General features: G+C 45.7%; 1 long non-coding RNA gene across 1 annotated transcript; it reads left to right on the top strand.

The window, feature by feature from the left end:
* Positions 1–1631: 1631 nt before the first annotated feature.
* On the top strand, positions 1632–11703 carry LOC121008673. Its single transcript, XR_005780618.1, has 3 exons — positions 1632–1641; positions 9423–9424; positions 11343–11703. It is a non-coding gene; the product is annotated as an uncharacterized LOC121008673 (long non-coding RNA).
* Positions 11704–16089: the final 4386 nt, after the last annotated feature.

Raw genomic sequence — 16089 nt, 5'->3', positions numbered from 1 at the left:
GTCGGCAGCCTTTCAAACTTTAGCTTTGTAACGACTTTGCAATAAATTACTTCTGCCTATCAGTATGTCTTTTGCCCTCTTTCAGGCGTCCCTCCACGACGCGGTTACGGCACAACTCTGACCGCCTAGGGGTAGGGTATCCCAGGTAGGATAGGTATGTACTTGGTTGCCACGACCACAAATAAAAACTATCTCAGATTTAGTCAATCGATGAAATACGAGGCCAGGTCGCTATCGGACCATGTGCCCCTATCTCTTGAAATAACAAAGACTATAAAGTAAGACCTCTATTTAGATTAAACCCCCACTGGATTTTTATAATGGATAGGGATACTCATGAATTGGTCAAACAGGAGATGAGGCACTTTTGGGATAGTAAGAAAATACAAATGGTACAGTGGCTCAAAACCTCCCGTACCAACTGGATGCGGTGCACAACCCTTGCGGCCTACCCCTGGTCGCAGTGAAAGCAAAAAATGATAAGTATATAGGTAGGGGGCACTCAACTATCTGGGACCAGATGGATGATCAATACAGTATTAAAATGATATTTAAAGGGTTTCTACCACCAGAAACACTGTTATGTACAGTAGGTGTTTGTGACATTGTGCTTTTAGCACGACAGCGTCGCGCTGATACTCGGCGACATGGTGCCGAGATCTCGCACTCACTGGGATAGTGACAGCACATCCCAGCAAGCGCGTCATAGAAGCGACGGGAGATCCGACTTGGATTCCCGCCAATTCTACACGTGTGCGGCGTTTGTTATGAATCCTGAGGGGGAAGTCCCCGCCGGATTTTAAATAAAAATCCGGCCTGGGTCCCGCCCTCAGGAGCATACCGGGCCCTTAGGTCTGTTATGGGTTGTAAGGAGAGCCCCCCCTACGCCGAAAAAAACGGCGTAGGGGGTCCCCCTACAATCCATACCAGACCCGTATCCAAAGCACGCTACCCGGCCAGCCAGGAAGGGAGTGGGGACGAGCGAGCGCCCCCCCCCCCCTCCTGAGCCGTACCAGGCTGCATGCCCTCAACATGGGGGGTTGGGTGCTCTGGGGCAGGGGGCGCACTGCGGCCCCCCCACCTCAGAGCACCCTGTCCCCATGTTGATGAGGACAGGGCCCCTTCCCGACAACCCTGGCCGTTGGTTGTCGGGGTATGCGGGCGGGAGGCTTATCGGAATCTGGGAGCCCCCTTTAATAAGGGGGCCCCCAGATACCGGCCCCCCACCCTAAGTGAATGAGTATGGGGTACATCGTACCCCTACCCATTCACCTGCAAGAAAAGTGGTAAAAACACAAATAAACCACACAGTGTATTAAAATATTTTATTTTTCTGCTCCGGAGGCCGCCCCCTGTCTTCTTTATTAGCTCTTTTACCAGGGGGGGGCTCTTCTTCTTCCGATATCCCGACGGGTCTTCTCCGCTATCCGGGGGGTCTTCTCAACTCTCCAGGGTTCTCCTTCTGTCTTCTCCGCTATCCGGGGGGTCTTCTCAACTCTCCGGGGTTCTCCTTCTGTCTTCTCCTTCTGTCTTGTTGTCTCCTTCTGTCTTCTGTCTCCGGGGTTCTCCTTCTGTTTTCGCCTCTCTCTGTTGTTGACTCGGCGCACCCCGGTTCTTCGTCTCGCGAGACGAAGAATCGGGGTGCGCCGAGTCTCGCGAGACGAAGAACCGGGGTGCGCCGAGTCAACAACAGAGAGAGGCGAAAACAGAAGGAGAACCCCGGAGACAGAAGACAGAAGGAGACAACAAGACAGAAGGAGAAGACAGAAGGAGAACCCCGGAGAGTTGAGAAGACCCCCCCGGATAGCGGAGAAGACAGAAGGAGAACCCCGGAGAGTTGAGAAGACCCCCCGGATAGTGGAGAAGACAGAAGGAGAACCCTGGAGAGTTGAGAAGACCCCCCGGATAGCGGAGAAGACCCGTCGGGATATCGGAAGAAGAAGAGCCCCCCCCTGGTAAAAGAGCTAATAAAGAAGACAGGGGGCGGCCTCCGGAGCAGAAAAATAAAATATTTTAATACACTGTGTGGTTTATTTGTGTTTTTACCACTTTTCTTGCAGGTGAATGGGTAGGGGTACGATGTACCCCATACTCATTCACTTAGGGTGGGGGGCCGGTATCTGGGGGCCCCCTTATTAAAGGGGGCTCCCAGATTCCGATAAGCCTCCCGCCCGCATACCCCGACAACCAACGGCCAGGGTTGTCGGGAAGGGGCCCTGTCCTCATCAACATGGGGACAGGGTGCTCTGAGGTGGGGGGGCCGCAGTGCGCCCCCTGCCCCAGAGCACCCAACCCCCCATGTTGAGGGCATGCAGCCTGGTACGGCTCAGGAGGGGGGGGGGGGGCGCTCGCTCGTCCCTACTCCCTTCCTGGCTGGCCGGGTAGCGTGCTTTGGATACGGGTCTGGTATGGATTGTAGGGGGACCCCCTACGCCGTTTTTTTCGGCGTAGGGGGGGCTCTCCTTACAACCCATAACAGACCTAAGGGCCCGGTATGCTCCTGAGGGCGGGACCCAGGCCGGATTTTTATTTAAAATCCGGCGGGGACTTCCCCCTCAGGATTCATAACAAACGCCGCACACGTGTAGAATTGGCGGGAATCCAAGTCGGATCTCCCGTCGCTTCTATGACGGCTCTGTCTCCATCGCGGCAAGCCAGCTCGGCGCTGGCTCCCGCGATGGGGCTCGTATGTGCTCAATCTCGCCGAGAAAGAGAGCGAGATTGACACAAAATCGGGTTCACCTACTGTAGCTGACTGACATTAGCGATGCGCTAATGTCAGCACTACATAACAGTATGTTTCTAACGTTAGTCCCTGCAGCCGTTTTTGTTAAAAAAGCACTTTTATTATATGCAAATGAGCCTCTAGGTGCTATGTGGGCGTAAAATCAGCACCTAGAGGCTCCGTCCACTTACCCATTATGCCGCCCAGGTCCAGTGTTGTGCCCGCCCAGCTCCTCTTGATTGATGGCACAGTCCGCCGCATCGCTGCCGAAATCCCTCGCCTGTGCCGTTCACTTCTGTCTTCGGCGCAGTAAGTGAAGGCCGCTCTCCTGATGCCGGCTTCCTCACTGTGACGTAGTCGGCGCAGGCGCAGTGAGGAATCCGGCACCAGGATCGCATCATTCACTCACTGCGCCTGCGCCGAAGACAGAAATGAACGGCGCAGGCGCGGGATTTCGGCAGCTATGCGGCGGACCGTGCCATCAATTAGCATATAATAAAAGTGCTCATTAGCATATAATAAAAGTGCTTTTTTAACAAAAACGGCTGCAGGGACTAACGTTAGAAACATACTGTTATGTAGTGCTGACATTAGCGCATCGCTAATGTCAGTCAGCTACATAACAGTATTTCTGGTGGTAGAAACCCTTTAAAGGGGTTGTCCGGGATTGGGGACATGGGTGTACATGTACAATGGTCCCCTAAATATTACATTCATGCCTGTCCTTCCCTTACCAGACATTTCTGATGGCCCTTTTTCACTTCACAAATTTTCAGCCGGAAGTGCAGTTTCTATCACTGTCGGTGACGTACCGGGTCCCTTTCTGCATAGCGAAGCCTCTTCTTCCGCTTCACAAGGAGCCCGGTGACGTCACAGTCAGCCTCTAATTATTCCAAGCGCATGGAGGGGCAGTAACTATGCGGCAACAGACCGCGCTAAGCCATGCCTCTCACCGCACTAAGCCACGCCCCCTCTTCGAGCAGGGCGCATTCTTAGCAAGGAAGGAGGCGTTTAGGGGCGTGACTAAGGCGGAGGAACAGTTGTGGCAGGAGGCGGCATATGAATTAGGGGTGGTGGCTGCACGGAGGAGCAGACAGACACCCGAAACAACGCGATGCTGCGCTGGGACCCAGAAAGCATTGAGGCAGGAAGTTACCACACCCATAAACAGAAAGGTAAACAATCAGTGAGGGACTGTAGGAGCCCTGCTGAAGTGTAAAAATACCTAAAAACATCTGGGGGGACCTTCAAACCGCTATTAATAGTGATTTAACTGGTTTTAAAAAAAAAATCTTGATCCCGGACAACCCCTTTAATCAATACATAAGTAAATACAGAGATATATCAAGACAAAATTAAATCGCACATAAAAAGGCGCCATATACGAAATAAGATGTATAAAATCATATAAATTGTAGATCACTGAATGTTGCAAACGTAAATCAGCAAACTCCGGGTGGTCAGTAACAAGTATCGCTATCACCTCGGCGTGAGGTAGTAAAGTGGGAGTCACTGCCGCTTGCCTCCCAATACATCAATGGGATAGATGGATTAATAATAGTCCGCAATGTTAGAGCCGACAAAGTCTAAAAGCATTTATAACCGTCCACAATGGTACAGCCAACAAACTGCAAATATAGCCAGATAACGGTGTTACTTCAATATGAGGTGATACTTATATACACTCACCTAAAGAATTATTAGGAACACCTGTTCTATTTCTCATTAATGCAATTATCTAGTCAACCAATCACATGGCAGTTGCTTCAATGCATTTAGGGGGGTGGTCCTGGTCAAGACAATCTCCTGAACTCCAAACTGAATGTCAGAATGGGAAAGAAAGGTGATTTAAGCAATTTTGAGCGTGGCCTGGTTGTTGGTGCCAGACGGGCCGGTCTGAGTATTTCACAATCTGCTCAGTTACTGGGATTTTCATGCACAACCATTTCTAGGGTTTACAAAGAATGGTGTGAAAAGGGAAAAACATCCAGTATGCGGCAGTCCTGTGGGCAAAAATGCCTTGTGGATGCTAGAGGTCAGAGGAGAATGGGCCGACTGATTCAAGCTGATAGAAGAGCAACGTTGACTGAAATAACCACTCGTTACAACCGAGGTATGCAGCAAAGCATTTGTGAAGCCACAACACGCACAACCTTGAGGCGGATGGGCTACAACAGCAGAAGACCCCACCGGGTACCACTCATCTCCACTACAAATAGGAAAAAGAGGCTACAATTTGCACGAGGTCACCAAAATTGGACTGTTGAAGACTGGAAAAATGTTGCCTGGTCTGATGAGTCTCGATTTCTGTTGAGACATTCAAATGGTAGAGTCCGAATTTGGCGTAAACAGAATGAGAACATGTATCCATCCTCTGATGGCTACTTCCAGCAGGATAATGCACCATGTCACAAAGCTCGAATCATTTCAAATTGGTTTCTTGAACATGACAATGAGTTCACTGTACTGAAATGGCCCCCACAGTCACGAGATCTCAACCCAATTGGGCATCTTTGGGATGTGGTGGAACGGGAGCTTCGTGCCCTGGATGTGCATCCCTCAAATCTCCATCAACTGCAAGATGCTATCCTATCAATATGGGCCAACATTTCTAAAGAATGCTATCAGCACCTTGTGGAATCAATGCCACGTAGAATTAAGGCAGTTCTGAAGGCAAAAGGGGGTCCAACACCGTATTAGTATGGTGTTCCTAATAATTCTTTAGGTGAGTGTAGATTGCTGCAGTCTGCTGCCCAATGTACCGTTGCAGCCTTTTGCCCAATGTGTCAAAGCTCCGTTGTGGGTATAGACAATATATAGATTGTATCTGGTTAGGGCATAAGCATAGTATATGTGCGTAGTATATATGCGTAGATGCTCAGTACATTACCCCTCCAGAAAGCGTATAGTATGATTCCTCCTGGAAAGATCGGGTCTGCATGCGGTCAAACGCCGGGATAGATGTCTAGGACCTTCCGGCTTGTTCACGTGATCCCCGGTCACGTGATCTAGGTTTATCCACGTGATCAGGTAGGAGGCGGTTTCGGAGGAGCTTGTGAAGTTTATGATGAATAGGCGCGCGCCTATTTTGCTGTAACTTGGCTGGAATCGATGGATTCTTTGAAGTATTTAGGACACCATAAGCTATGTAGGCTCCTTTAGGTTCCGTAGCTGCTGTAACCAGACGCGTTTCGGGGTCTGAACTTGCCCCTTCCTCAGTGCTCAGCAGCAAAATGAAAGTCCTGTCCTTATATAGAGGGTTTTCCTTGAATGGGGAGGTGTCTCATTTCTTTAGGAATATTTGAAAATCCGAACTGGAATCAGTCTATTTCGATATATCGTATGTCTCCTCTCATATATCCAAGAGGAAAAAAAAGGTTATATTGTAATAGCTTTTGGAAACCAGGATCTACTAGAACTGTTTTCGATACTCCTATATTAATACACACCTAAACGTATTGTACATTGTCATAGAATCACAGGTGCTCTTATAAAGAATAATAAATAATAATAGGATAGCACATGAATGTCATATATGAATATAAAATATTTTGCTGCGATTCTTTTGTGATTTTTTTTTCATTTCAATTCATTTGCGATTTTTTTTCTTACGATTTTTTTTTTTCTTTTTTGCGATTTTTTATTTTTTTTTTTCTTGGAAAAAACGCCATTTGCAATCTTTCAAGAAATATGTGTCTGAAACTTGTTGTTTTGTCTCATCTAGAGTTATATAATTTTATAATTTTTATTAACCATAACAAAGTGAATTGGTAAATAGTTTTACATCACATATATTATTATTTAGTGCATTCTCAAAACTAACAAAATAATCGATCAATCAGATCACTATATTGTATGTCAAATCTGTACATGATCGCATTCTTGATATGGCTTGAATGGTCTTTAGATGGTGCTACTGGCTCTATTTCTTATACTTTTTTTTATATATAAAGGGGATATAAATGGATGTAGATATAAAAGTGAATCATTAGAGTGAATCACAAAAAGTTTTTTTTTATTTATTTTTTTAAAGATGAATCATAAAAATAGAGATAAAAAGTAATTAAACACTATATAGGTGGGGTTAGTGTAAACATAAAATTACTTCCATATAGTAAAATCCATAAGTAGCTAAATGAAGATGATAAGAGTATCAAAGACTATGTTCAAAAGACAAATTCGGCATTTAAACCATATGGTGTTAAATTCAAAGATCCTCCTTGATTCAGTTGGTGACATTTTGGCGATATGATGACCGCCTCTCCATGGTTTCTTAACCTTCTCAAAGGCCACGAACTTTAACAAGGAGGGATCTCTGTTGTGGAAATCGTTAAAATGTGATGATACTGTATGGGCATCAAATCCCTTTTTAATTTTGACTATATGCTCGGATATTCTTGTTTTCAGGGATCTTTTAGTTCTGCCTATATATTGCCTCCGGCAGGGGCATTCGAGCAGATAAATTACATCCGTAGAATCGCACGTTAAACCATCTTTTATCGTGAATGTGAAGGAATTTTGTGTGGACTGAATACATGTAGTTTTTTGGGGGGAATTGAGTGATGCGGCAATTGCTACATCTCCCACACCTAAAGAATCCCTTAAAACTAAGCCAGTTGGAATCATTGTGTACAGTTCTGTTTTGGACTGTAGGTGCCACTTGTAACCCTAAATTGGGTTCTCTAGTGTACACTATCTATGGTTCTGTAAGTGTATTCCCAATGATTTTGTCACCTAGAAGATGATGCCAATGAGTCCTAATAATTTTGTCTACGGCTTTATAGTGGGCATTAAAGGGCAAGATAACCTGACTATTATTTTCTTGGAGTTCTGTTTCTTCTTTTTTTTCATTTCTTACAAAGAAACTCTCTCTACTCAATGCCCTAACTTTGCTAAGGGATCTCTCTAGTGCACTATCTGGATATTGTTGTTTTAGTTTTTCAGCCTCCAGTTCAAACTGAGAAGTGTTTGAACAGTTCCTCTTAATACTCCTAAACTGACTGGTGGGGATGTTCAGAAGCCACCTGGGAGGGTGGCAACTGTTATACGGAATGTAGCTATTCCGCATAACAGGTTTATAGTATGTGCTACACAATAATTTATTTTCACTCCTAGTTATCAACAAATCCAGAAATTCTATTTGAGACTTGCTGATAGAACTAGTAAAGTGTAGGTTTCTATAGTTTACATTGATATCTTGTAAGAAGACCTCTAAAGATGCATCCGAATCTTTCCATATAAAGATGACATTGTTATGGACTATGGATACAAAATGGATACTTGCTTGTTGAGAACTATGTTTAGCTAAGATGGCGGCCAGGCATTCAGCCAACGCCTATAAACTAGAATCTTACTTTGTGTTTTATCATGTGTTTCTTTGTGGTTTCCGTTCAGCTCAAGCAAGCAGTTTCAAAGAAAGAAGAAGTAACGATTTCACCCACCAGCAAGGGGGGAGGGGGGGGAACTTCCTCTTGTCATCGATGTGACAATACAAAATACAGAGTTTATAGCCAATAGAAAAGATACACACCACCTTACACCCACCCCACTCCTTTCCGTCCTATATACTGTCTGCTGTTCCTCAAATAAACCAGAGTTCCTGTTATAACTCCGAGCTGTGTGTTGTCTCAGTTTGATCTCTCCGTGCACGTACATTAATTAATTTGGAGCAGTACATCAACCGAACTGGCAGCTTGGCCAGAACCAGAACAATTTTGACGCCAAATCGTGGGGCTCGAGGATTGGACCCTCTGTTCCCGTACCCCCGGAGACTAGACGAGGAGAGGCACACTAACGGACACCGGGATCGCGACCCGTAATACGAGGTAGGAAAATTGAGTCATCTTGCCTATAAAGTGTCCCCTGGTGTAGCCTCTTGGAGTTCGTCTGAGGGAGGGGTGCGGAAGCAGTCTGGGACGTCCTCGAGGGCATGAAAGTAAGAACCCCATATGTTTTTTTAAAGTCTTGATGTACTGTGTTGTGCCTATAAGTTGTGAAGACCCTGTTGACAAGTATCACTGACTGAGACACGGAGTTCTCCTGTGTTCCTGTATCGGAGTTCAGCCCGGTGTCTGACTCAAATCTCCATAAAGGGGACGATCACAGATGGGTGGAGAGCGGTCCGCGGTAGCCCAGAGTGTGCTGACCGGGACTCAAAGGTCTTCACGTCCAGTGATTACTCTATACAGAGGTCTTTAGGCGGCTCCAGTAGGTGCGAGAGACGATTAGACAGTACGCAAGGGTTCTTCCTTGATGTATTGTGGTTTATTGTTTTTAATGTGCGACCCTTTGTAACGGAAACACAGACTGATAGAAACCCAAAGGTCTTCTAAAGTGCCTGTGTCAATCGGTCACCCCGATGTTGTGACCGACAGACGACAGAAGGGAGGAGACCGGCCAGTGTCTACCCAGAGTGTGTGGGACATTAGGCTCAACGTGTTGTATCGGGTTTCTGTGTTGTCCAGAACAAGGTGAAGGATCCAGAAGATGGGAAATGAGGAAAGTGTCCCGAAGGGCTACTGTTCACCCGAACAGTACGTGGCGGACCGGAGAAGCAAACCCCTTCAATTGCTTTTCAATGGCTTTTGTTTCAAGATAACATGATGATTTAAGAAATTTGAGTTGAGAGTTTAAGTGCTAACCCTGCTACATCTGTATAACATACCAAAAGGTGGCACACTGCCCTGTTATGTGGCAGACGTTGAATGAGAAAAGAGAGAAGTTAGAGGATGATAAATTGACAGACATGGTCCGTGTGTGGTTGGACTGTAGTAAAGAATTTGAACAGACGGGGGGAGAACAAAATTTTGATGAGAAAAGACAGAGATATTTCTTTAAACCTGGTGTTGCATTGATACATGACTTGCCACCACCCTATAATGGCGCCGGGAAGAAAGCAGGTGGGTGGACCTGCAAAACATGTGGTCAACAGAATCCCTCCTCCCGTGATACGTGCCCTGCCTGTGGGGTTCCCCACCCACAAAACCACACCTTGGTAACTACTCCCCGGCACGTCCCATCACTTCCCGTGTTAGCTACAGCGCCATCTTGTCCCCAGCCAGTGCCCATGAACGGACCTTTAATATCATTCGGTCCGGACCCCCCCCGTCACTCCTATGTCACCCCTAGTGTCCCGGTGATCTCTATGCTGTACCCGATGATAAACCCGGATGGCACTTTTATGACTCCCCGTTAGATCATGACCCCCACACCCATAATGGTGGGAGGTCAAACAGAAGAGCCCGATCAAACGCAGTCTGACGAGGCGGTAGAATCTGTGTCGGGCACAAGGACTCCCACCCTTCCCCAATTGGCACTATGGAACGGGGGTAGTCCTGATGCACAGAACCCAAACACTGCCAGTCTCAAATTACTGCATTGCAAAGAAACATGCAAGATCTAGAGAGGGGCAATTACAAAACCCTTAAGGAAGCCCTGGCACTAACACATTCCCAGGGCCTGCCCAAATATGTGTCTTTCACTCCACAACACCATAGTGAATTTACTGCCTGACCCTGAGACCCACCCAATGCCATTTTATAGGAAATTGTCTCAAGTGCACCAAACCTATGGATGTACATGGTCTGATTTGCAAAGTATAGTGGAGAATAAGACCGGTGAATACTGCTCACTGATTATTTATTTATTTATTTATTTTATGCACTTATATAGCGCTACTATATTTCGCAGCGCTTTACAGACAAATGGACAAAAGCTAAATTAGCAGATCATTCCACCACATTGCAGGACAGCTACGGGGGATCAGTTGACCCCCACCTTTTTTCTTTTCACAGAAATGTTCGTTTCTGCTGTGTCAGTTTAAGATCCTCTTTCTGATAAGAAACTGTCTTGCTTCTTGGTCTTTGTGGTTTTCACTCAAATTATGTGACAGCCACGGCTGCTGGATGTCTGACAATAAAATTCTGCACTGATTCATATGAGCAAGGGGATTCGCTGCAAACCATTTTGCACCTCATCCCCGATACTCTCTGGGCCAGAGGACCCCAGGATATCGGATGCCTCAATGTCCCACCAGTCACTGTGACCCTGAAGGACCCCAAAGTCCTACCATACAAAGAGACTGGACCCAATAGCCAGGGCAGCCCCTTCCTGTGTCAGAGCTGTACATGCAGCCAGTGCCCTGCTGGCCACCACTTCTGATATGGTACTAGGCCACCCCCTCACTATCCTAGCACCACATGACATTTCTGCCATTCTCCAACAAACACAACCTAGGCATCTGACTAATCAACGTCACCTATGGTTGCAAGGTAGCCTGCCCCTACCTGATAATGTCACTATTCAAAGATGTCACATCCTCAATCCTGCTGCTCTTCTCCCTCTTCCAAGGGGGGAGTATACTGGAGAATCTGAAGATTTTATTGATCTACAGGCACACTCGAGCTGACACCTCTGAAGCCAGAGGAAAGGCCCTAGCTGATCAAGCAGCAAAGCAAGTAGCAGTGAAAGAGGAAGAAGAACAGACCTCAAGTCTTGATGGCAACAGAGTCCACAACAGACCTAACACAGAAACCAAAAGAGGTCTCCTGGGACCTGCTAGTCCAGTTACAGAAGCAGGCCACGCCACAAGAAAAATTGGATTGGCTAAAAGAGTCAGTGTGGACCCAAGGAAAGAGTATCTCTGCCCAAAGCTCTCTATCCTCTTATAGCTTCAATAGCTCATGGGCCCACCCACCAATCTAAGACCATCATGAAAGAACTAATAGACAAAATATGGGTGGCCCCAGGGATAACCCCTGTCCTGGTGAGGCATACTCAGTCTTGCCTCATCTGTGCGCAGTGCAACCCGGGAAGAACTGAGCCTACACCAACTAAATGTCTCCCCAAAGCCCAGTACCCGTTACAACGGTCAAATTGACCACATCCAGATGCCAATGTGCCAAGGGTTTCAATATGTGCTAGTAGTGGTAGACTTGTTCTCTGGGTGGCCAGAAGCCTACCCCATCCGAAATCAGACAGCCACAACAACTGCTAAGAATTTAATGCAGGAAACTGTTTGTAGGTTCGGAGTACCTGAGGTCATTGAAAGTGATCAGGGCCCAGCATTCACTGCTAGATTAACCCAAGAAGTCTGGAAGATGGTAGGGTCACACTTAGCCTAACACACACCCTACAGAACCCAAAGCAGCGACAAAGTCAAACGACTGAACGAGATACTGAAGTCCAAGATGCTGAAAATGACTAGGGAGACAGGGCTCAGTTGGGTACAATGCCTGCCAATAGCACTATTTTCAGTTAGACACACCCCTAGGCCTCCACACAAACTGACTCCATATGAAATTTTGTTTAGGACACGGCCTAGGATGGGGCAGTACTTCCCACAGCAATTGCAAATACATTATGAATCTGTTGCAAAATATGTGATTGCCCTGAGTAAACAATTGTCTAACATACGTGCACAAGTTTTTTCTTCCATTCCAGATCCTGACTCCCTAGAGGGAAGCCACACTCTCAAACTTGGAGAGTGGGTGGTGGTCAAGAAACACATCAGAAACACCCTCGAACCACGATACAAGGGGCATTACCAGATGTTGCTGACTACCCCGACCTCTGTGAAACTCGAAGGGAGGCCTACCTGGATCCATGCCTCACATTGTAAAAGAGTAAAGGCTGTCCCGACAACCCTTGAACAATAAACCATGAGGGTCCATCTACTTATCATGACTTTGACTGTAGGCATATCAGCAGTGTTCACGCCACTGGGTGATGAATGGAACAATTCACTGATACGGCACCATCAAATTCTAGTCCAGGGGTTGAATGAGACACTCAGAGATTGTTGGATCTGTACCCACAGTCCCGTGAGTTCAACCAGTATGCCCTATTTTGCAATACCCCTGGAACTTTCTGAACTGATTGACCTGTCTAATTCTACCATCTTTCTCACTAGCATACACCAAGTTAAATCCAGTACAAACAAGGACAGGGAAGTAGCCTTACCTGTCGCAGGGTGGGCAGATGCCCCATGGCTCATGATAAACAGATCAGGACCCTCGGTAGATTATAGCTCTACTCCTTGGCAAGAGGGACACTGGGCTAATGTCAGATGTTTTCCTAGCTGGACACACTGTTATTGTCTCCAAGTACAAACCAAAGGTATGACATTTAGTCCACACATACACTCAGGTTGTGATGACTCAGAAACAGACAGCCACGTGCAGTGTATTGGTGTAGATGCTGTGAACGGAAAGGACCTGCCCTGTAACAACCGTACTGTACAGGATCTCATGACAGGCATATTAGCTTAAGACACTGAAGGTCAGTTAAAAGGATATGAGCTGGCGAAAGGGATACAATTAGCCAAACTAATTACCCGATTATTCAATAGCACAGCAGTGGCAGTTCCAGAAGATATATACTTAGTTTGTGGACACAAAGCGTACAAATGGTTACCCGAGAATGTCACAGGACTGTGCACCATCGCCAGGCTTACTCCTGCCACCTTTATAGTACCACACTCTCAAATTGACATAAATGCAGTACCTAAACACACCTTGTATCGCAGGGCCAAAGATAACACACCCAGACCAAATGGTAAGCCACATGTAGTAGAGATGAGCATTTCCAACAAAATTGTTAGTTCCATCTTCATATATCCCATGATAATGCAGATGTGGGATCATCTGGTAGTAGCGACAGACTACCTGGATGACCAAATATGGGAAGTGATGAGACTTATGAATACCTCAAACATTGTGCAAAACCAGTTAATCATTGTCACCAACCAACACACATTAGTTCTAGACTATGTTACAGCTAAAGATGGAGGTATGTGCCAGGTTGTGGGACCCGCTTGTTGCCATTACATAGACCCGCAGGGTAATTTGCAAGGTAAGGTGGGTCTAGAGAAAATGGCGGATCTAAGGGATAAATGGCTGGACGCACATAAAGCTGATAAAGATACATGGTGGTCTGATACCTTTTCTTTCCTTAACCCCGACAACTGGTTTAAAGGTATTGGGGGTTGGCTCATGGGAATTGTCCAAGTAATATTGCAGGTAGCCCTAATAATATTGGTGATATATGTAGTGATTAAGCTCGTTCTTATTTGTGTGACCCGCTTTTCAAAAAGAATGAAGAAAACTGATGAACACCCGATCATGCATCTCTACGATGAGGAAGAACAGAAGGAAGCATCGTTCAACACAGCTCCCCCTCCTCACAACGATGCTTGGCTGAGATAGGGTGAGATGAATCCCAGGGTATTACCACAAGTCCGAGCAACCGGGAGCCTACCTATAAGGGGTAGGTTGTCGCCACTGCGGGTGAAGAGTATACGAATGGTATGCCAGGGGATTCGCTAGGCGAAGGGAAAGTCTACAATCAAGTTTCCAAGGGGGGACTGTTATGGACTATGGATACAAAATGGATACTTGCTTGTTGAGAACTATGTTTAGCTAAGATGGCGGCCAGGCATTCAGCCAACGCCTATAAACTAGAATCTTACTTTGTGTTTTATCATGTGTTTCTTTGTGGTTTCCGTTCAGCTCAAGCAAGCAGTTTCAAAGAAAGAAGAAGTAACGATTTCACCCACCAGCAAGGGGGGAGGGGGGGGGAACTTCCTCTTGTCATCGATGTGACAATACAAAATACAGAGTTTATAGCCAATAGAAAAGATACACGCCACCTTACACCCACCCCACTCCTTTCCGTCCTATATACTGTCTGCTGTTCCTCAAATAAACCAGAGATCCTGTTATAACTCCGAGCTGTGTGTTGTCTCAGTTTGATCTCTCCGTGCACGTACATTAATTAATTTGGAGCAGTACATCAACCGAACTGGCAGCTTGGCCAGAACCAGAACAACATCATCGATATAACGACGCCAGAGCACCAGACTTGTCCCCAGCTTGGATTGAATGATGTCTTCTTCCCATTGGGCCATAAACAGATTGGCGTAGCTGTGCACTAGAGAGATCCCTTAGCAAAGTTAGGGCAATGAGTAGAGAGAGTTTCTTTGTAAGAAATGAAAAAATAGAAGAAACAGAACTCCAAGAAAATAATAGTCGGCTTATCTTGCCCTTTAATGCCCACTATAAAGCCGTAGACAAAATTATTAGGACTCATTGGCATCATCTTCTAGGTGACAAAATCATTGGGAATACACTTACTGAACCACAGATAGTGTACACTAGAGAACCCAATTTGGGGTTACAAGTGGCACCTACAGTCCAAAACAGAACTGTACACAATGATTCCAATTGGCTTAGTTTTAAGGGATTCTTTAGGTGTGGGAGATGTAGCAATTGCCGCATCACTCAATTCCCCCCAAAAAACTACATGTATTCAGTCCACACAAAATTCCTTCACATTCACGATAAAAGATGGTTTAACGTGCGATTCTACGGATGTAATTTATCTGCTCGAATGCCCCTGCCGGAGGCAATATATAGGCAGAACTAAAAGATCCCTGAAAACAAGAATATCCGAGCATATAGCCAAAATTAAAAAGGGATTTGATGCCCATACAGTATCATCACATTTTAACGATTTCCACAACAGAGATCCCTCCTTGTTAAAGTTCGTGGCCTTTGAGAAGGTTAAGAAACCATGGAGAGGCGGTCATCATATCGCCAAAATGTCACCAACTGAATCAAGGAGGATCTTTGAAATTAACACCATTATGCCATATGGTTTAAATGCCGAATTTGAATTGTTCGACTTTCTATAATTCTCAAGGGGTGAGTGTCGGGCGGCAATGAGGCATCGAGTGTCAGGCTGTTTACCAGCACCTCGACCCCCCCTTCCTGTCCGACAATCACCTCCCACCACTACCAGATGTCCCAAGTGGCATGTGATACCTGGTGAACATACGCTATCTGTAACATACATCATATTCTATAGGGATGGAACTTTCGTCTACACATAGTCTCTGATACTCTTATCATCTTCATTTAGCTACTTATGGATTTTACTATATGGAAGTAATTTTATGTTTACACTAACCCCACCTATATAGTGTTTAATTACTTTTTATCTCTATTTTTATGATTCATCTTTAAAAAAAAAAAAAAAATCATTGTGATTCACTCTTATGATTCACTTTTATATCTACATCCAATTTATATCCCCTTTATACACTGCTCAAAAATATAAAGGGAACACTTAAACAACACAATGTAACTCCAAGTCAATCACACTTCTGTGAAATCAAACTGTCCACTTAGGAAGCAACACTAAGTGACAATCAATTTCACATGCTGTTGTGCAAATGGGATAGACAACAGGTGGAAATTATAGGCAATTAGCAAGACACCCCCAATAAAGGAGTGGTTCTGCAGGTGGTGACCTGACCACTTCTCAGTTCCTATGCTTCCTGGCTGATGTTTTGGTCACTTTTGAAT

Source organism: Bufo bufo, chromosome 7, assembly GCF_905171765.1.
Source record: "Bufo bufo chromosome 7, aBufBuf1.1, whole genome shotgun sequence".
Lineage (NCBI taxonomy): Eukaryota > Metazoa > Chordata > Amphibia > Anura > Bufonidae > Bufo > Bufo bufo.
This window is presented reverse-complemented; position numbering and strand designations above follow the sequence as displayed.